The sequence below is a fragment of the Leptodactylus fuscus genome, chromosome 6, assembly GCF_031893055.1.
Source record: "Leptodactylus fuscus isolate aLepFus1 chromosome 6, aLepFus1.hap2, whole genome shotgun sequence".
In the NCBI taxonomy this organism is placed as follows: Eukaryota; Metazoa; Chordata; class Amphibia; order Anura; family Leptodactylidae; genus Leptodactylus; species Leptodactylus fuscus.
This window is the reverse complement of record NC_134270.1, coordinates 84,236,673-84,258,997: the sequence shown is the minus strand read 5'-3', so window position 1 is coordinate 84,258,997 and position 22,325 is coordinate 84,236,673. Positions and strand designations below refer to the sequence as shown.

General features: G+C 41.7%; 1 protein-coding gene across 1 annotated transcript in view; it reads right to left on the bottom strand.

The window, feature by feature from the left end:
• The window catches only part of PRKCG (protein kinase C gamma), a 448,854-nt gene that overhangs the window by 274,361 nt on the left and 152,168 nt on the right, over positions 1-22,325 (bottom strand). The gene's annotated exons all lie outside the window — the stretch shown is intronic.

Here is a 22,325-nt window from a genome sequence, read left to right as displayed (position 1 = left end):
AGCAAGGTTGTTTTTTTTTCTTTTTTTTTCTTTTGTTTTCATTATGCCAAGAGTGTGACAATGGCAAGTGGCAATCACATAATTTGAAGACACGTTTGTCAGTGTGCCAAAGAATTGATGTTAAAAACAAGCCATCAAAATCACAGCTGTTTTAACACATTCGTAGACCCAGTGCAAAGGTTTCATAAGTGGGCTACTCCCATCACCACCACTTTGAAATACCTGACTTGCACACATTATAATGCCCGCTCCTTGGCCCCCATATCATATTAATGCCTCTTAGTGGCTCTCACACAGAATAATGCGCATCACAGAAAATATAGCCCTTCCCACCTCCACTTTGAGTTTGCACATTCATGTTTTTGTGCCCCACACAGTATAATGCCCCTAAACTCGCCCTAACATGGTATGTCCTCAGATTATAATCTCTCCTCCAGTTGCCCTCACAGCATAATCTCTATTTCATCTGCCACCACAGCATAATGTGGAGCTATCTGCATCTAGCCCCACAGTTTACTGTGGCCCTCCAGTTACCCCCATAGTTTACTGCGCCTCTCCAGTTAACCCTCCCACAGTTTAATGTGCTCCTTCAGCTATCTCCAGCGATTAATGTCCCTCTTCAGCTACCCCTACCAGTTTAATGTCCACCTCCACTTGCCCCCAGTTTAATGTCATCATCCAGCTGAGCCCACAGTTTCAAATCCCCCTCCAGTTGACCCCTCAACATTCCCTCTCCTTTCCCTCTCCTGACAGACAAACATAAAAAGCACTCATTCTCACCTCTCCTGGCTCCCTTGCTGTCTCTGTTTGGGAGACAAAATGAATAATGGGTGACCCTCTGCTTCACCATTGTATTCAACTCATTGGCATACTGAGTGAATTGAAGTTGGGGCAGCCTGGACCGACTGCCCAGAACAGCAGGACAGGCCTTGTACAAGTGTACCATTGGACCTATGGTTCAAGCAGCTCTGATCAAAATTATTCCTTTATGGGAGCAGATGTGTCACTAAAATGGTATTAGTATTGGAAGAAGCAATCGCACAGTTTATTTTTATTTTTTAAGGTGGGGACTTTTTTAATATAATTATGTTTTATTTTACACCATTGCACCAGGCCTTAGAGCATGTCTGGTTATTTAGTAGTAGGAGACAGAACTCACAGTACAGTATATTGAACATGATACAGTGAAGCAGAGGCAGTGGCATCAACCTGAGGGGTTTTGAAAATCCTCACGGATCCATCCCTGGTTCATTTTGATTAAAGTAATTTTTTAATATTCTCTTCACCTAGCTCATTTAAAGAGAAAAAAAGAGTTAACATTAGATTTTTGGCAATGAATGGGTAACCTTGCAGTGTATATAACACAGTTAACACTACAGTCACAGCACCGTTCAGAGCTGTCCCCTCTATTAATTTTCTGCCTGCCTAAAATTGATTATATCTAGCTAACTTATGCTCCAGACTAGTCTTCCTCTCCTATAATGTATTTATGCAATATTAACATTCAACAAATATTGTGAGTCTAACATAAAAAGTAACACAGCGGCATTTCACCAGAGACTTTTTTTGGGGGGTGAAGGAAGGCAATATTGGATCAACTATTCGTGTGGTAAGTAACTAATCACAAAGCAAAATTCACACAAAATACAAAATGCAAATTCATTTAGCAATCTGCATAACTCTATATATCATTATGGCTGCCAGCACCTAATGCTTGAAGGAACAGTATGCATTACCAAACAGGAAGTGACATCACCACATGAAAATCGCATGCCCCCCCCCAAACGGAATATCAAACGTAATTACAAGCGCTGTGCAGTAAAAGCACGGGGACCCCATAGACTATAATGGGATCCGTGTGTTTAGCGGAAGCGCTCCGCACAGAACATACTGACAGGGAAGTAGTTCATAATCTATTTTCCTGTCTACATGATTTGTGTGGGCAGCGCAAGCACACGGACCCCATTATAGTTTATGAGGTCCATGTGCTTTCACTGCACAGCGCTTGCAAATGTGTTTGGTATTCCATCCCCATGCGGACTCCCCGAACGGATTACCAAATGCAGATGTGAATGAGGGGTAATGGAGAAGGTTTCTGCCGGGCAAATTCATCAGATTAAGAGAGCAGCTGCTAAAATACCACTACAAATCAGCAAATTGGGAACTGAAGTTCCTGGTATCTCTGGAGATATGAAGACTAAGTTCTAGATCCAGTTGTGTACTGTGGGGGCAGTGGTACGCTTCAACAATCTAGGGATGAATGTATGAGCTACAATCAATCGAAATCCAATGAAGGAGCAGAGACGCTTCTTGAGTTTGCAAGGGTAGATGGAAAGGAGCAGGGTAGATGGGTCATCTAGAAGTTGTATCCTAGCGATGCGAATCACAGACGGTCAAAAAGGGATCACCCACAACAAACTGACGTCACAGTAGAAGTCCCTGGGACAAAGCAACATAAAACATAACCTTTATTAAATTCAAGATAAAAAGTGGTCTATAACAGCTCACTACTAATACTAAAGCTGTGGGCAGTTAGGTGCAAGAAGCCCTCAGAACGCAGGTGTGATATCTAAAGTGGCCAATGCACTCCTACCTCCCCAACTAAGATCCCTTAAGGGTGCATTCACACTGCGTATACTGAAGCTTATTCTGAACGTAAAACACGTTCAGAATAAGCGGCGTATAAAGCAGCTCCATTCATTTCTATGGGAGCCGGCATAAGAGCACTCCCCATAGAAATGAATGGGCTGCTTCTTTCAGTACGAGCACTCCCATTGAAGTGAATGGGAAGTGGCGGCGTGTACGGTAAGCTCTGCTCATGCCGAGCCGTATACGCCGCCACTTCCCATTCACTTCAATGGGAGTGCTCGTACTGAAAGAAGCAGCCCATTCATTTCTATGGGGAGTGCTCGTATGCCGGCTCCCATAGAAATGAATGGAGCTGCTTTATACGCCGCTTATCCTGAACGTGTTTTACGTTCAGAATAAGCTTCAGTATACGTAGTGTGAATGCACCCATATGGGTGCATTCACATGAGGGAAAATGGTGGAATGTGGAATTTCTGCACTGAAAAAAAGCCTCCCATTGACTTCAATGGGTTCTTTTTTCTGCTAGCATTTTCCTCCATGTGAATGCACCCTTACACCACTGGGCTATGGGGCTGTTGATTCCTAACAGCACTGCACGGTCAGCTGACTGGAATCCACATTAGTCCCACCACCCATACAAAACACACTGATACTCTGCAGTAACAGATACTAATGACAATGATAATTACAGAGAGGCTAGTGATATAAATCCTATTAATATAGGCTAAGACTGTTCAGTTGAAGTGTATCAACATTTTGAGCTGTGTTTTTATCCTGAATGCAAATAAATCTGCTTGAAATTGTGACCTACTGAAGTCCTGGATGTTATATTTATATTTCCATAAATTATTTCATTTACCGAGAATTTTATATGAAGTATATAAGCATGTATTTTTAATCTTTATCTATTTACTATAAAACCAGGGATTTTTTTCCCTGCTGCTCCAATAAACAATATTTTTGTTCTAGAGCCAATTGTGAATTTCTGGGCTTTATTAACCTCTCAGCTGTCTAAGAAAATAGATTGCCTTTCCAAGACTTAGTCCCTGGAGCCTTCACCTTTAACAATTTATCATCTAGGTAAGCAAGTAATGCAGCTCTGCTCTTCTGAGGAGTTGTAAAAATCTAACAGCAATGTGAAAACAATTTTTCACTGAGACAAATGACATAATGCGAAATACAGCTTGGCCATACAATACTAATAATAAGCTTATCCTATATTTAGAGTCCTATATATCTGTCACTTTTTGAACCTGCATACTTTTAATTGTGATAAAAACAATGAATTATTTGTGTAAGCAAGCTAACACATCTACATAGAAATCTAGTCCAAATATTATGTAATCACATGCATTCAAAGAAATCAAGGCAATATTTATAATATCTGCCATATCAGTCATGGAAAGTATGGTGACTCAGTTGTTAGCACTAGAGATGAGCGAGTAGTACCACTCGCTGCTCGAATGTGAAAGTTCAATGCCGAACCAGCATTGATTGGCCGAATGCTATACAGTCGGCCAATCAACGCTGGTTCTTCTCCTACCTTTAGAAGTCTTCTCCGTGCAGCTTCCCCACGGCGTCTTCCAGCTCTTCATTCACTCTGCCAGGCATTGGGCCTGGGCAGAGTCAACTGCGCATGTCCGCTTGTAGTGCGGGCATGCGCAGTCGGCTCTGCCCAGGCCCAATGCCTGGCAAAGTGAATGAAGAGCCGGAAGACGCCGCAGGGACGCTGCTAGGAGAAGACTGCACGGAGGATCCAGCCCAACCCTCACTCGTGGACTTGGTAAGTAGAATTTGATCGAACGTTGCCTACCCCTGAAACAAGCATTTTCCCCCCATAGACTATAATAGGGTTCGATATTCGATTCGAGTAGTCGAATATTAAGGGGCTACTCGAAACGAATATCGAACCTCGGACATATATATAAAAGCTGATTTTTTTTTATTTAGCCTTTTTGAGATAAATGAAAGCAGAATGCCAGTCATGAGAAGCAGACCATGCAAAATCTACCGAGGTGCTCACCGCGTGTCAAATCTACAATTAAACAAAAGAACATTCGCATGAATGGAAAGAATTGAGCTGCAGGCAAAAGATCAAATTATGTGACTGAATGAATGAGGAAATAATTTCATAGACCTTAGAAACACCTGCACTGAATAACAGAATTCACAGGGGATCCAGACAGAAGCGAGTGTCCACTTCTTCTATGTTTGACAATGAATGGTTATAATATATGTCTTTGTCGTGCAGTTAGTAAGCTCATAAACAGTTATTTCATTAGATTACCATTAACATCTTCTATTGGACTAGTCACAATGTAGCATACCCACTTTGAGGCCGCAAGGAGCGAAACGCAGCAATAAAAAAAACGCTGCAGAAAAAAATGTTTAGTGTTTCTTATTGCATTTTTGCTGAGTTTTCCTCTGTGGACTTTCTACCCTTATTATACCTATACGGAAAATGCCAGCGTTTCTGCAGGTATATTTGACATTGTAATTGACAGTATGCAAAATGTGAGGCTTCAGCCTAAAGCATGCCACCAGTGATTGAGTTAAGGCTGAAGCCCCACGTGGTGTAAATGCCACAGGTTAACAGTCCTGCAAAGTGACTAGTGAATCCCATCCACACATTACAGGAGAAGGTCCACAGCGGAAATGCAGCAATTTTCAAAACCATCACGTTTTTTTGAAATCGCAGCATGTCAATTATTTCTACAGAAATGCTGGTGGTTTCAGTATCGCTATGATTATAATAATATAATAATAATAAATAATAAATTTTATTTATATAGCGCCAACATATTCCGCAGCATTGTACAATTAGTAGGGTTCAAATACAGACAGAAAGATACATTACAAGAAAAGTCATTTCACACAATGGGACTGAGGGCCCTGCTCGCAAGAGCTTACAATCTATGAGGTAGAGGGGGTGACACAAGAGGTAGCAGGGGCGGCATTGCTTATACAGTGGTCAGACAATTTTGTAATAGAGGTGACTGTCATTACACAAACATAAAACTTTGAGCCGTCACCAGTCGTGTCCTTTAACATGTGGATGGTGCTTGGACATATAGAGTTAGCCTGAAATGGCATCATATTGTGGGGTAATGTGGGAGCTGGAACAGAGGAGGGTTAAATTTTGGGGATTCTAATGACAGTACGGAAGGGTTTACATTAAGAATTGTGATAGGCCTGTCTGAAAAGATGTGTCTTTAATGTGCGCTTGAAGCTGTAGAAATTGGGAGTTAATCTGATTGTCCGGGGTAGAGCATTCCAGAGAAGTGGTGCAACTCAGGAGAAGTCTTGTATACGAGCGTGGGAGGTTCTGATAATAGAGGATGTAAGTGTTAGGTCATTGAGTGAACGGAGAGCACGGGTTGGGCGGTAGACAGAGATGAGGGAGGAAATGTATGGAGGTGCAGCATTATGGAGAGCCTTGTGGATGAGGGTGATAACTTTATATTTTATTCTATAATGAATAGGCAGCCAATATAGCGACTGGCACAGACCAGAAGCATTGCTGTAGTGTCTAGCCTGATAGATGAGCCTGGCCGCTGCATTCAGAATAGATTGTAGAGGGGAGAGTTTAGTGAGGGGAAGACCGATTAGTAAGGAGTTACAGTAGTCAAGGCGAGAATGAATCAGAGAGACAATAAGTGTCTTTAGTGTATCTCTGGTGAGGAAAGGGCGTATTCTGGAGATGTTTTTGAGGTGGAGGTGACATGAGCGTGCAAGTGATTCAATATGGGGAGTGAAGGAAAGGTCTGCGTCAAATATGACCCCGAGGCAGCGGGCATGCTGCCTAGGAGTTATAGTAAGGCTTGAGACTGCAATGGATATATCAGGGACAGATCTGTTAGATGGTGGAAACAGTAGTAGTTCAGTCTTAGAGAGATTTAGTTTCAGATAGAGCGAAGACATGATGTTTGAGACAGCAGAAAGACAGTCACTGGTGTTCTGTATTAGTGCAGGGGTGATGTCATGGGAAGATGTGTATAATTTGGTGTCATCAGCATAAAGATGGTACCGGAAGCCAAATCTGGTGATGGTTTGTCCAATGGGGGCTGTGTAGAGAGAGAAGAGCAGGGGGCCTAGGACCTGTGATGTTGTTATAAGTAAGTTCTGTATGTTCTGTTCTGCTTACTTATTCTGCTTTGTCTGCCTAGCAACAGTGAGGTAGTAAGGGAGGAGGAGCTGAGCTTAGGGGGAGGAATTGTTAGACAGGGAGCCATGATGGAGCATGGAATAAAGTGTTCTGATCTACAAGAGTAACCATCTCATAGTGGACTTATTCCAGAAGACCTCCATCCTCACTACAACACTACAATTGGCGACGAGGATTAAAAATAATCAGCTAAAGGTATTTCACTGCTACAGGAAACTGTTTACAAGACTGCAATCCTAGCACCAGCCATGGCCTGCTTACCCTCCTTTGCTGTATTTGATGTGCACCAGCCCCAAGCAAACTTAGCAGCATGCTGGAATAAATGGCTGAAACGCTTTGAGATATTCCTGCAAGCAATGAACATTACTGACAATGCAAGAAAGAAAGCCATGTTATTGCACTATGCAGGGGAGCAAGTCTATGATATCTTCACAACTCTGCCCAATCCAGGGGAGGACAGTGACTATGAGTTATGCAAAGCAGCACTAACTAAGCATTTCTCTCCATACATAAATGCAGCTTTTGAAATTTTCAAGTTTAGACAGTCAAAACAGTCAGCAACAGAAACCATTGATGAATATCATGTCCGCTTAAGACAACTTGCAGCTTACTGTGAATTTGCAGATATAGACAAGGAAATTCTGATGCAAATCATACAAGGTTGTGTGTCCTCTAAGTTAAGGAGACAAGCACTCAGAGATCCCACCATGACTTTAGCAAAGCTACTGGACGTTGCACGTATTCATGATGCAGCAGAGAATCAAGCTAAACTTATAGAGAACACAGACTGTATACTAGAGCAGCCATCTTCTGTAGCAAAGCTCACTCAGAAGCCACATGTGCCTCACACACAGGCTGCAGCCTGCTACAACTGTGGAGGTCCTTATCCTCATCAGAAACCATGCCCAGCAAAGGGAGTAACTTGTCATAACTGTGGGAAACAAAATCACTTTGCAAAAGTCTGCAGATCAAAATCACAATCTTCTCTCTCTGCTAAACAAGTGATGCCACAGAAAGTCCAGGCAGTGCAGTCAGTGTCCCCTGCTGATGAGCCCTGCAGCACCTACTTATTCTCAGTGACTGAGGGGTCTCACAATGTGCATGCAATGTCTAATCCCAAACAAGTCATCTTAATACATGGCAATCCGGTGGAGACACTGGTAGATACAGGGGCGTCTGTCAATGTTATTAGTCATGCCACTTATAGCCAGCTAAAGAACAAACCTGCTTTGCAATGTACTAACCTGCAGATATATCCTTATGGTTCAGCTACTGCATTACCCCTATGTGGCAAATTTCAGGCATTACTAACGGCTGAAGGGAAATCCATCACGGACACTTTCTATGTAGTGGAGTGTTCTGCAGACACTCTTCTCAGCTGCAATAGTGCGGTATCTCTGGGCCTAGTGAAACTGGCAAACAGCGTAACACACTCCTCTGTCCAAGCTATTATGCAGAAATATCCTCAACTCTTTCAAGGCATAGGAAAGCTGAAAGACTTTCAAGTGAAATTACACATTGACCAGTCAGTCCAGCCGTCAGTTCAACCTCACAGGCGCATCCCATTCCATGTCCGCAAGCTGGTGGAGAAAGAGCTACAAGACCTTGAGACAGATGATGTTATTGAACGTGTGGAGGGCCCAACTCCCTGGGTCTCACCAATTGTTGTTGCGCCTAAACCTAAGCAGCCTGGTAAAATCAGGTTATGTGTGGATATGCGACATGCCAATCGAGCCATTCAAAGAGAAAGGCACATTACGCCTACCATTGATGATATTCTCACAGATCTAAATGGTGCAAAAGTATTCTCAAAAATTGATCTAAAATCTGGTTATCATCAGCTTGAATTGCATCCAGACTCCAGATATATCACAACTTTTAGCACTCATGTCGGTCTAAGGAGGTTCAAGAGGCTGAATTTTGGCATTTCATCGGCTGCAGAAATCTTTCAGAATGTTATCAGGCAGGTTCTTTCAGGAATACCTGGAGTCCTCAATGTTAGTGATGACATCCTTATCTTTGGCACAACCCAAGAGGAACATGACAATCACCTAGAACAAGTTTTTCAGAGACTGCAAACCTGCAATTTAACTGTTAATCCATCAAAATGCGAGTTCAACAAGACGTCATTGAATTTTTTTGGCTACATTTTTTCTGAAAATGGTGTTTCTGCAGACCCTGAGAAAGTAGCTGCCATAACCTCTGCTAGCCAGCCACAAAATGTCTCAGATGTTCGAAGTTTTCTTGGTCTGGTCACATACTGTGGACGATTCATACCTGATCTGGCTACTGTTTCTGAACCCCTACGACAACTCACTAAAAAGGATACTCCTTGGTCATGGACAGTTGAACATCAATCAGCTTTTGATACACTTAAGTCCAGTCTTTCTAGTGACACGGTCATGGCCTATTTTGACCCACTAAAGTCTACTGAGCTCACTGTGGATGCCAGTCCTGTAGGCCTTGGTGCAATTTTAACTCAGGTGTCTAAAACTGGCAGTATCTCTACAGTCTCCTATGCAAGCAAGGCTTTAACAGAAACGGAACAGCGCTATTCTCAAACTGAGAGGGAAGCTCTCGCAGTTGTATGGGGATGCCTTCATTTTCATCTTTACCTCTTTGGTCGTCCATTCACAGTGGTCAGTGATCATAAACCACTCATTCCAATCTTCAATAAACATTCATCAAAGCCACCCCCACGACTTGAACGCTGGCTACTCCGCCTGCAGAACTATCGCTTTCACTTGAGATATGAGGCAGGAGCTGGGAACCCTGCAGACTATTTTTCAAGACACCCTTCACCACAGTCTACCAAAGATGACTTGCCTGCCACTGTCTTAGCTGAGGAGCATGTAAATTTCATTGTTACACACTCTGTGCCAAGAGCAATGACCCTCGAAGAAATTAAACATGCGGTGGATTCTGATCCCCAACTTCAGTTGGTAATTGACACTGTTCGGTCTAAGAACTGGAACTCTTTTCTAGCTGAGACTCGTCTTCAACCGCAGGGCCAAACAGCATATTTGCAGGCCTTCTTTAATGCAAGACACTCTCTTTCTGTATCTGACTCAAACATACTACTACGTGACAACCGCCTGGTCATTCCTCAGAAACTTCAGAGTAGAGTGATCGATCTGGCCCATGAGGCTCATCAAGGTATAGTTAAAACAAAGCAATTACTTAGGGAGAAAGTATGGTTTCCTGGACTAGATAAACAAGTGGAAGCACTTATTGCCACATGTATACCTTGCCAAGCAACTACGGTGGACCATAGCCGAGCACCAGTACAAATGACACCTCTGCCAGACAATCCATGGACTGCTGTGAGTGTTGATTTCTGCACTTTGCCAGATCATTCCTATTTACTGGTTGTCATAGATGATTTTTCTAGGTTTCCAGTCATTGAACCCGTTTCCACCACCTCTGCAAGAGCTGTCATACCAAAACTGGACAAAATCTTTTCTGCATATGGCATACCTGAAACAGTGAAGACTGACAATGGGCCACCTTTCAATAGTGCAGATTTTCAGTCTTTTGCAACTTATCTTGGTTTTAACCACAGAAAAATAACTCCTTACTGGCCTCAAGCCAATGGTGAAGTGGAGCGCTTCATGCAATCAATCAACAAAACTCTTCGGATTGCTACCATGGAACACAAGGATTTGCAGCAAGAATTGTACAGGTTCCTTAGACAGTACAGAGCCACCCCACACTCTACTACAGGAACTCCGCCAGCGACTGCACTTTTCGGCAGGCCTTTGCGCATTAAGCTTCCAAACATCCCAGTAGTTCACGTCCAGACTCCATTGGTCCTCAATGATTCCCTTGCCAAAGGCAGGATGAAAAGATATGCAGATAAGAGAAGTTGTCGCTTCAAACAGCTGGATGTGGGAGACTGGGTCCTTGTTAAAAGGCTGAGACCCGGTGACAAGTTATCATCCCCTTATCATCCAGAACCCTTTCAAGTCACACACGTCAAAGGTACCATGGTTACTGCTCAACGCCAGGGTCATCAAGTGACACGAAATATCTCCCATTTTAAAAAGCTTTGTGACTACAATCCAGGAGCAAGTGCAGAGGAGACAGATGATGAGGAAGTTTCACCAGGTACAATTGGTTCAGCAACACCAACAAGAGACACCTCCGAAAATTCACAGACTGTTTCTAATAACGAGATGTCTCAACGCTACCCGACAAGGATAAATCGAAGGCCACCAACGCACCTCAGGGACTATGTTCTGCAGTAAAATTTTCTTTTCAGTTCGGACCTTTTATTTATTGTCCATTCATAATGTTTGCATTTTATTTTATTTTTTTTATAAGAAGGGGAGAGATGTGATGTTGTTATAAGTAAGTTCTGTATGTTCTGTTCTGCTTACTTATTCTGCTTTGTCTGCCTAGCAACAGTGAGGTAGTAAGGGAGGAGGAGCTGAGCTTAGGGGGAGGAGTTGTTAGACAGGGAGCCATGATGGAGCATGGAATAAAGTGTTCTGATCTACAACAGTAACTATCTCATAGTGGACTTATTCCAGAAGACCTCCATCCTCACTACAACACTACAGGACCGAGCCCTGAGGAACCCCAACAGCAAAGGAAAGAGGGGAAGAAACAGAGCCTGCAAATGATACACTGAAAGTGCGGTCTGAGAGATAAGAGGAGAACCAGGAGAGCGCAGTGTCCTTGAGGCCGACTGAGCGGAGCATAGTGAGGAGGAGTTGATGGTCAACAGTGTCAAAAGCTGCAGAGAGGTCCAGAAGAATAAGAAGAGAGAAGTCACCATTAGATTTAGCCATTAGGAGATCATTGGAGACTTTTGTGAGGGCCGTTTCAGTAGAGTGCAGAGCGCGGAAACCAGATTTTAAGGGGTCAAGCAGAGTGTTAGCAGAGAGATAGTAGATTAAACAAGAATAGACCAGGCATTCCAAGATTTTAGAGATGAAGGGGAGGTTAGAGATGGGTCGATAGTTAGCAGCACGGGATGGGTTGAGGGAGGGTTTTTTCAATAGCGTGGTTATAACAGCATGCTTGAAAGAGGATGGGAAAATTCCAGAAGAAAGAGAGGTTAAATATTTTAGTAAGGTAAGTTGTGAAAGCAGGCGACATAGATTTGAGAAGGTGTGAGGTGAAGGGGTCACTACAGCAGGTTGTAGGGCGAGATGAAGAAAGTAGTTGGGAGACTTTCTCTTCTGTAACAGGTTCAAAAGATGAGAATGGACAGTCTGAAGTGCGGTTGGTGAGGGGATCATTGCTGTGGTAAGTGTGGGATGATTGAAGCAGAAAGTTGGCATTGGAAAAATCTGTTGACTTTCTATGAAAATGCTGCTTGAAAAATCATGATTTTTGCATTTTTGCTGCAGCCCGCTACATGGAACCTTAGCCTAAAGGCTAATCTACTCTAAACACTGTTTATACACACTGGTCCAGCACCTGGCAAACTTACGGAGCCCGGGGGATCCTGCTCAGGATACGCAATGGGCACTTCTATCAATAGAGTTGAAAGCACCCATTGCACTTAGCTGAGTGGTGAGTGCAGATTTCACTTACCACTCAGCTCCTTGAACTCTGCTCCTTCCCTGCTCAAGTGCAGACAGGGTTCCCAGTGTATAAATGGGCCATTGTGCTCTGTGGGGGTATTAGACGCTGACCCTCACCTAAGGTATGTTTACATAATGACATTTGAAAAGGAATTTGAGGTGGTCAGCTCCAAATCAGCTCTAAATATCTCATTGCAAACACACCCTAAGGCTGAAGTCCAACATTGTAGAAATGCAGTTTTTTTTTGTTGCTGATTTTGTTCTAGTTTTTTAAGCCAAAGCCAACAATGGCTACAAAAGGAATGGGAAATATAAAGGGAGATATTATACTTGTCCTTTCTGCTCAATCCACTCTTGGCTTTGGCTTAAAAAAAAATACGCTAAAAAATCTGCAACAAAAAAGCTGCATTTTCGCAACGTGTGGCCTCAGCCTTATGATCAGTGCACATAGAGTTTATTTGGCGCTGATTTTGATGCTGAATCCACCTCAAAATCAGCCTCCAAAAAAAGCCTTCCAATAGAACTCTATTGGGAGGCTTTTTTTGGAGGCTGATTTTGAGGCAGATTGAGTGTCAAAATCAGCGCCAAAAAACTCAGTGTGCACTGACCCTTAGGCCTCTTGCAGACGACCGTGGCCAAGATTAGTGTACTGTCCGTGTTTTTCCCTGGATAGCACACTGACCCATTAATTTCTATGTGCCCATACACATGACTGTGAATTACAGGGTTTTGTGTGTGGGCCGACAATCCTGACCGCAAAATTTAGAACAGATCCTATATCTGTCCTATTTTGTGGTCCTTGCTTCCGTTGCTTCTATTCATTTAATAAAAGGGGCTACAGAGGCACGGCCATGCATGAGTGGCACAAGGGTGACATCCACGTGTCCCCGTACGCCACCCATTCCTTTAATTCATTTATTTAATTTATGGCTGGTCGAAAGCACATGGTTGTCTGCAACTGGCCTTAAAACAATGAAAAAAAGCACAAGTTAGAAAACATACCCATTATAGGGAGTGGATTTATTTATATATTATATTATATTATATTGTATACACACACATTGGGGCAAATATATTAAGATTAGCGTGAGTTATAATAAATCTGTTGGATCAAGGCACAGACGACTTTGGCCTTCCCTGATCTCCACCGTGTATCACTGACATTTGCACAACGTGGCGGACAAGGCACAGATGGGTGCTTGAGGCACATGTTTGATATAAGAAAGGCCTTGCGCCAAACATGCACCTTAACTTCCATTTCTCTCTGCCAGTTTCTGGTAGAGAGAGATTGATGGATTTGTCCCACATATTTCAATGCAATTATTCACATGTCTGCTTTTTCTTATGGACCTTGAGTCTGTATATGTTAAAATGAAGACTTGCTCTATTTTGGTCCATTTAACTGATCATAGTTTCCTACTTAATTCAGTGAAAAAAATGGACAGTTTATGGATATTGTCTATTCCTATATGTTTTCACAGATCAAACTCAATACAAAGTTTTTTGGTTTTTTTGTCTAAAAATGGCTAATCCCCTGACTACAACATGTTCAGAAAATAAATCCATGTGCTATCAGGAGAAAACAGTGCTGGCACACATATCTAAAATATGGACATTTGAATAAGACCTTGGGTTTAGAGATACACACAGAAAACAAGTTGCTGAATTCCCAGTGTGTTTCACTAAAAGTAAAAGTGGCACAAACATGAATAACTAAAATCTATACAGAAAACGCTTCTGATTCCACAGCTAGAAATTAACATGGTGCGTTTTTCAAAAACTCATGCAATTTTGAAAAAACAGTTTGTCTCCAGCTCTTTTTGTTCCTCAATGTGTGTATGAGATTAATCAAAATCACATTCACTTTGCTGGTACATTTATTAAGGTAATTACAACTTTTATTGGCGTACTTGTGCCTTTCTGAGTTTTTTTTTTCTGTGTTACTCTTTATTTATGAAGCCTTTGTGCCGTTTTCTTACACTGAAATGCTGATCTAGCCACTTTTACTTTTTGACGAGAAACGGGGCAAGGGCTAAATGGAGATCCTTTTTACTCAAAATAAGCACAAATGCACTGCAGTTCATAGGCAGCGTAAAAGAGCCCATCAGGTTATGTGATGATTGCGCATTTTTTTAACATTTAACAAGGAGGTGTGCCAACATCATAAATAAGCACCGCCGTAAAACTAGTCTAAAAAAATGGCGCACTTGCAAAAAGTCTAAAAAAAGAGCAAAAACTATCAAACTCAATGGAAAATACTGCAGAAAAACAACAACTATTTTCTCAGTTTTTACCGACAGCATTTTCTAGATGTGTTTTCCTGCGTTACAGCCTAAAATCAAATACCGTATTTTCCGGACTATAAGGCGCACATAAAATCCTACGATTTCCTCAGAAATCGAAAGTGCGCCTTATAGTCTGGTGCGCCTTATATATGGATGGAAGCGGCGGCACGCGAGGAGTTAAGCAGCGGCCGCCGGCAAAGTTTGCGTGCCGCTTCCATACATTGCAATGGGAGCGTGCTATTCAAATAGTATTCGCTCATCTCTAACTTCAATTGTAACTTCTTACAACTGAAGTTAGAGATGAGCGAATACTATTCGAATAGCACGCTCCCATTGCAATGTATGGAAGCAGCATGTAGACTTTGCTGGCGGCCGCCGCTTAACTCCTCGCATGCCGAGCGCTTCCATTCATTTCAATGGAAGCGTGCCATTGAAATGAATAGAAGCGGCTGGCACGCGGGGGGTTAAGCAGCCGCCGGCAAAGTCTGCGTGCCGCTGCTTTCAATCACATATAAGGCACACCGGACAGCGGTGCGCCTTATAGTCCGGTGCGCCATATATATGAACCTAGATAGGACTATAAGGCGCTCATGGGTAATGCGCCTTATAGTCCAGTGCGCCTTATAATCCGCAAAATACGGTATGCAGTTTTTTTCGGTAGTGTCGGATTTACATGTGTGATTCCATTTTTAGGCCAGGGCCCCAATGTGGTGTAAATGGTGCGGTTCGGCCACAGTAGAAACGCCATGGAAAACAATGAGGCAGAAACGTGGGGAAAAAAAAAAAGTGCCATTTACAGTAACTGCAAGGAGGATGGGATTACTCCTTGGGTTACTCATAGCTTGGAATTTGTTTTTAGAACCCAACCATGCTTACCCTGCTTTAAACTTCTCCACACTTTTATCTCTGACCTGTCTAGTGAGTTCCTAGGTCTTCATGATGCTGTTTGTTCACTAGTGTTCTCAAATTAACCACTGAGGTCTTCACAGAACAGGTGAATTTATACTGAAATTAAATCACAGACAGCTGGACTCTATTAACTAATTAAATGACTTCTTTAGGCAATTGTGCGCACTGGATTTTTTAGGGGTATCAGAGTACAGGGGTCTGAATAATTTTGCATGTCACACTTTTCAGATTTTTATTTAATTAAAATGTTGAAACCTTTGTGAGAACGTAAAAGGCAAAGTACTGGAGTCCCGCTATATCAGCCCCAGATTCCTGACTTATTTGTGGTCCAGTGCGGCTCAGGAATAGATTTCAGACCTAGTTGTGGGTCCTGAGGCTAGTTACTGGCCCATAAAAGGTTGCAGAGCCTGCTCTTTAGGGCATATCCAGGAAGTGAGGAGGTGGCTGGGTCTGTCCTGTAATCTGAGTCCAATGAGACCAATTTGTGCTTGTGTTTTTCGTATGGCTGGTAACAAGCCGTACATATACCTAGGTTATTGCTTCTGTTTAGTTAGTCACTCGGACAAGCAGAAATTTGTTAGTTAAGAAGTTAAGGGCTAGTTCACACGTGAGTATAAGGGGAGGTTTTTGACAGCGGATTTCGCGTCCAAAACCTCCCCTTATAATGGTGGTCTGTGGAGACCGCCGGGCTTCTGTTCTCCGCTAGCGGCGAGCTGCTGCTAGCGGAGAAAAGAAAGGACATGTCCTTTCTTCAGGCGGAAGCCGCGCTGTCTCAGTCGCGCGGCTTCCGCCCCCCGCAGCTCCCTCCTATGTCGGCTCATTCATTTGAGCCGACAGCAGAGGGTTAAGCCGCGACAGCGATGGTCGCGGCGGGCGGGTTTTGACAAGAGAGAGACGCGGCTCGCCGCATGTCTCTCTGTGTCAAAACCCGCGCGGGCAGTTCACGTGTGAACTAGCCCTAAGACTGTATTTTGTTTTGCTCATTTGTGCCTGAAGTGACGGTTTATTTATTTTCCTGGTTTTTTTTGCTAATAAACCAGTTTGCTGCACAGTTTGTGTACATGTTTTGACTGTTTGGGTCCGCACCCCTGCTTCTACAGAGCTAACTTCCCCACACCATATATCATTTTCGTTCCACTTCACAATTATCTGCTACTTTCTGTTGATCTATCACTTAAAATCTCAATAAAATACATTTAAGTTTGTGGTTGCAAAGTGACAAATGTGAAAAATTCAAGGGGGGGGGGATACTTTTGCAAGCCACTGTATTCTAAACGTATTAAAGAAAAAAAAAAAAAGTGATGTGAATAGACCCTTAGTAATCCCAAAGTGACAGCAGTAGATCTGGATTTGGGTGAATGGATGGTATCTGTTGTTTGTCAGTATCTTTGAAAAACTAGCAAACTGTACACACACTCTGGTAGGTCTATACTAAGAATAAGCCATCAACAAAACTTAACCCCGGATAACCCATTTAATGATCATAACATCTGAGTTGTACTACACACAAAGATGCATATTGGGCTATGCTGTTCTTCATATGCTTTAGATTTCATATGGACATGTAAAGAGTTTCTTTTAAAAAGTGGTATGCATATTCTGTGATCATATTAAACATTAAATATTGCTCTTAGTGAAGCCTAAACATATAGTATGGGATGTATGCAGGACCATATGGTGGTACACGGATTTCCTGTAGCTTCACAGGGAAGCCATAGGGACTTCTTCACAAACCTCTGTACAGGCTAATGAACATGACTGTAGGAGCCTGATACATGAAAAATTGTTAAGCAGAATATTTTATATTTAAGTGTTGCTGTGTTATGGAGAGAACACTATGGTCAATGTCTTCTTTCACTAAGAAAGTATAAACCAGAGGTAGGCAACCTTTGACACTGCGGCTGTTGTAATGCTATAACTTCCAGCATGCATACTTAACTCTGTTGTTCTCGTAACTATAATGGAAGTGAATGGAGAATGTTGGGAGTTGTAGTCTCGCAGAAGCTGGAGAGCCGAAGGTTTCTGACCCCTGGTATAAATGCTTGGATTAATTATTCAAAAACATAGAAAAAGAGGGAAGGGCTTCTGCAGTCACAATAGGGTTTTCATGATTTAAAAACCTTATGATTAACATTATGTTTACAGGTTCCACTTTTGCTATAATTTTGCTGAAAATACAAGGCTTTACGTATTGCAGGTTTTGAAATTGCCAGGAGACCTGCGGCGATGCCTGTGTCTGTGTTGCTCCAAAAAACACCGGATTGTGCAGCTATAAGCGGTATGGGACAGTAGGTTTCTGGGAGACAGGGACTCCTAATATCACAGATAAATATAATGCTAGGAATCCCTTCCAGCATAATGTAGGGTCAGTAAATCCAGCCAACACATGGACCAAGTTTCACAGCTGAAACTTGGTCATGTGAACATGAAATTGATTAGTCTATGGATTGAAGTGCAGATACCGTAATTATACTTCTGATCAATAATCTGCGCTCATTATCTATTTGATTTCTACACCATGGAAACAGTTTAGATTCTTGCTGATTCCGATATCTAATAAGCCAGGTTATTATATCAACCTATTTTTATTGAGATGCACTCATACTTATTTTTATATTTACCAGGTAGCTCATTAAAGTTTTAAGACTCTTTTCCAAATTCTGACCTATGTTTCTTATTGTTCAGCTGTTCGTCTTCCAAAGTACATATATATCTACTGCTGCACGCTCTAATTGGATAGTGCAATGACAGATGCATTACACCAAACAACCCAGATTACACATTAGAGAAAAATCAGGCAAGATAAATACAGACTTGGACTTTAGATGCCATTGTTCTGTATTACTGTCACATTGAGTCATTTAATATTCACAAGCTCTACTAAAGCAGCAAATACAAAAGTTTCTCAAAAGCATGCATGATAATACAATGTATATTATATTTTTAGCAATGCTTGTGGCTGTGTTGCTGCAAAAACACCGGATTGTGCAGCTATAAGCCGTATGGGACAGTAGGTTTCTGGGAGGCAGGGACTCCTAGCATCACAAAAATGCAAAACCAATTAATAATAAAATAAAAATAAATAAATAAATGTAATTGATTTGAGATTTATATTCAGTGTCAGACTTAAGAGCCTAGGGCCCGGCAGAGGAACTTGTTCTGGGGGCCCACTAAACAGCTTTCTGCTAATAGCCCACACCAAGAGAGCTTCACTTAGTATCCAGAATTACTGAGTATGTTCCCAGCATAGTCATTCCCTATAGTACTGTACAGGCCTCAATAACTTCATGGCCAGTTCAGGCAAAGTACTATATGGTGAATGACAAGGCCATGGACATGGCAAGATTATAAGGAGCTGTGATGCAGGCATAGCAAACAGACAATTGAATACTACCTTCCCTCCCCTCAGTGGCCCTACACAGTATAACATGCTTATCTCTGCCCACATAGTAGCCCCACATGGTATGTAACACTCCTCACAGTATAATATTCTCCTCAGAGTCATCATAAGATAGTATACCCCTGAGTGAACCCACACAAAATAATATTCCCCACACAGTATAAAAGGCACCCCACAACACCTCTCCAGTATAATGCTCCACAGTGGTTCCACACAATATAAAATGCTCCCCACAGTGACTTCACATAGTACTATATGCTTTCCAGAGCAAGCCCTCCACCACAGTATAATGTGCAACAGATTTCCACCATATATATATATATATATATATATATATATATATATATATATATAGTGTATATATATATTATACAATAGACAATGCCTCAATAGACATCAGCCTCACACAGATAATATGCTCCAGAGAATCTCTGCACAATATAATATGCTCCACAGTGACCCCGCACAGTATAATAGGCTCCCCACAGTTCAGCAGAATAAATCTCACAATATAATAGCCCCCTACACTGTCCCCCAGTAAAAAGCTCCACAGTGGCCCCACTTAATATAGCATGCTCCCCAAAGAGTTCCCTTAGAATAATGCTCCACAATGGCCTCATAAAATATAATATGCTCTCCAGAAGGCCCTCACTATAATGCTCCACAGTAACCCCACACAATATAATATTCTACCCAGATGCCCCCCAGTATAATATGCTCCCTAGTGGACCCCCTAGTATAATGCTCCACAGTGCTTCCCCCAAATGTAATGTCTCACAATGGCCCACACAATATATGATGCTCTCCAGAGTGCCCCCCACAGTATAATGCTCTGCAGTAGCCCCCACAGTATGATATACTCCCCAGAGCCTTAAGCCACTTCAGGTGAACCCTCCAAAATTTGTTTTTGAGGTTCGCTCATTCTTTTCAGACCCCAGATATAATAATCAGAGGCCCATTGTAAGTGAGGGAAAATAACAAACAATTATGCCAGCATGCCCCATATAACCACTAAGGCCCAATCATAGGCCTCAAGAGTGACGTAGTGATGAATATGTGACATCAGTTACAGGTGATAAAAGGCCAGTAGATGAGGTTGGATGCCCAGGAAAAGTGACTAAACAAATTTTTTTTTTTTTTTTTTTTACAGACCTCCCATTGGCAGGCTTTTATTGGAAAGGGGACCTGCTGGACGATGCCTGACTCTTGAGGGGGCCCTTTGGAGACAGGGGCCCTGGGCAATTGCCCAGTCTGCTCCCCTGTAACACCAGCCCTGCCTGAAGGCTTGGGGTCCACCAGAGGATTGGTACTGATTACTGTGTCAACAGCGATTATGTCATTGCCAACCCAATGAGAAACTTGGGATGCTGCATACTGGCTATATACTGTAATTTATAATTTATAATTATTTTATAAATCTAATTTATGTTGATTGCTGTGTTTACAGTTGGTAAATAATTTTTCCCTTTCATATAGGGCAATTGACACTTATTTCATTGAATGTATGCCTTCTTTTGGATCTACACTTTATGGTTATAGGTTGGATTAGATGAAGGGGCAACTTTTTTCAACCCTATCATATTACATATGTAATTTATAATATTAGCAGCCATAACTGGCAAATTTAGGCCAATACTACGTTAAGGCCATGAATATGCTTCATTAATGAATTTAGGAATTAAATATTTGTCAAAACAATAACTTATTAGTACTTTACAATAAATAAATAAAATAAAAAAAACCATGGGTCTGCCTATTGAGTTGGCCATCCAATTTGGGCGCTAGTTCATAAATAGACAACAGAAACTTGGAAACATTTCAGAGAAGGGCAACCAAATAAATATGCAGAATGGAAAATCTCACATGACGATAAGCTATTAAAGCAAAATTTATTTTGGGTAGAGAAGAAAGTATGCTCCCAAAGTATTTCATAATGAAATAATAATGTGGCAAACTTTAACCCCTTGCCAACATCCGCTTTACTATTACAGAGACCTGGAGCTAATGCCCACAATCAAAATTTTATTATGAAGGTTCCCAGACCTGTTATAGTATACAACTATTGCTTTAACTAAATACCAGAACTAAAAAAATAAAAATAAATATTTAACTCATAGAGCAAACATTGTATTCATAGCAATAAAATAAATAAAATTAAAATGAGTGAGCAAATTGTTTTACATTTCTCAAAATAGTATAAATAGAAATTACATCTTGTGACGCAAAAAAAGATGCCTTAGGTGCCATGTAGTGAAAGACAGCTAAAAACTGCACTGTTTTTCATTGCATTTTGCCTCATTATTCTCAATCTTAATATGGGTTTCTCTTTCCTTATGGAGGCCACGTACCAAGTCACAGCAAAAACAAACAAAAACACTGCAGAACAAACCATGGCAGAAACCTATTGCATTTTTTTCCATACTGTTTTTCTTCTGTGGACTTTTTGCCCCTATTATACCTACTGCATCCAGCAGTCTGAGATTTCCAGACATCCATGGCTGCTAAATTGCCATGCATATATCACTGTTATCTGAAAGGTTGGCATATACTAGGCACATATAGGAGCTTTCTTCCTCCATATATCCAAATTGTATGAATTACTATTGTCTTCCTTGTGGCTCGATACACTAACAATGGGTATCTCCCCTCTCATTGAATGCTCAATTTCTTCATGGCACTATATAAAGTCCTATGAAAAAGTTTGGACACCCCTATTAATCTTAATCATTTTTAGTTCTAAATATTTTGGTGTTTATAACAGCCATTTCAGTTTGATATATCTAATAACTGATGGACACAGTAATATTTCAGGATTGAAATGAGGTTTATTGTACTAACAGAAAATGTGCAATATGCATTAAACCAAAATTTGATCGGTGCAAAAGTATGGGCACCTCAACAGAAAAGTGACATTAATATTTAGTAGATCCTCCTTTTGCAAAGATAACAGCCTCTAGTCGCTTCCTGTAGCTTTTAATCAGTTCCTGGATCCTGGATAAAGGTATTTTGGACAAACAATTCAAGTTCAGTTAAGTTAGATGGTCGCCGAGCATGGACAGCCCGCTTCAAATCATCCCACAGATGTTCAATGATATTCAGGTCTGGGAACTGGGATGGCCATTCCAGAACATTGTAATTGTTCCTCTGCATGAATGCCTGAGGATTTGGAGCGGTGTTTTGGATCATTGTCTTGCTGAAATATCCATCCCCGGCGTAACTTCAACTTCGTCACTGATTCTTGAACATTATTCTCAAGAATCTGCTGATACTGAGTGGAATCCATGCGACTCTCAACTTTAACAAGATTCCCGATGCCGGCATTGGCCACACAGCCCCAAAGCATGATGGAACCTCCACCAAATTTTACAGTGGGTAGCATGTGTTTTTCTTGGAATGCTGTTTCTTTTTGGACGCCATGCATAACGCCTTTTTTTATAACCAAA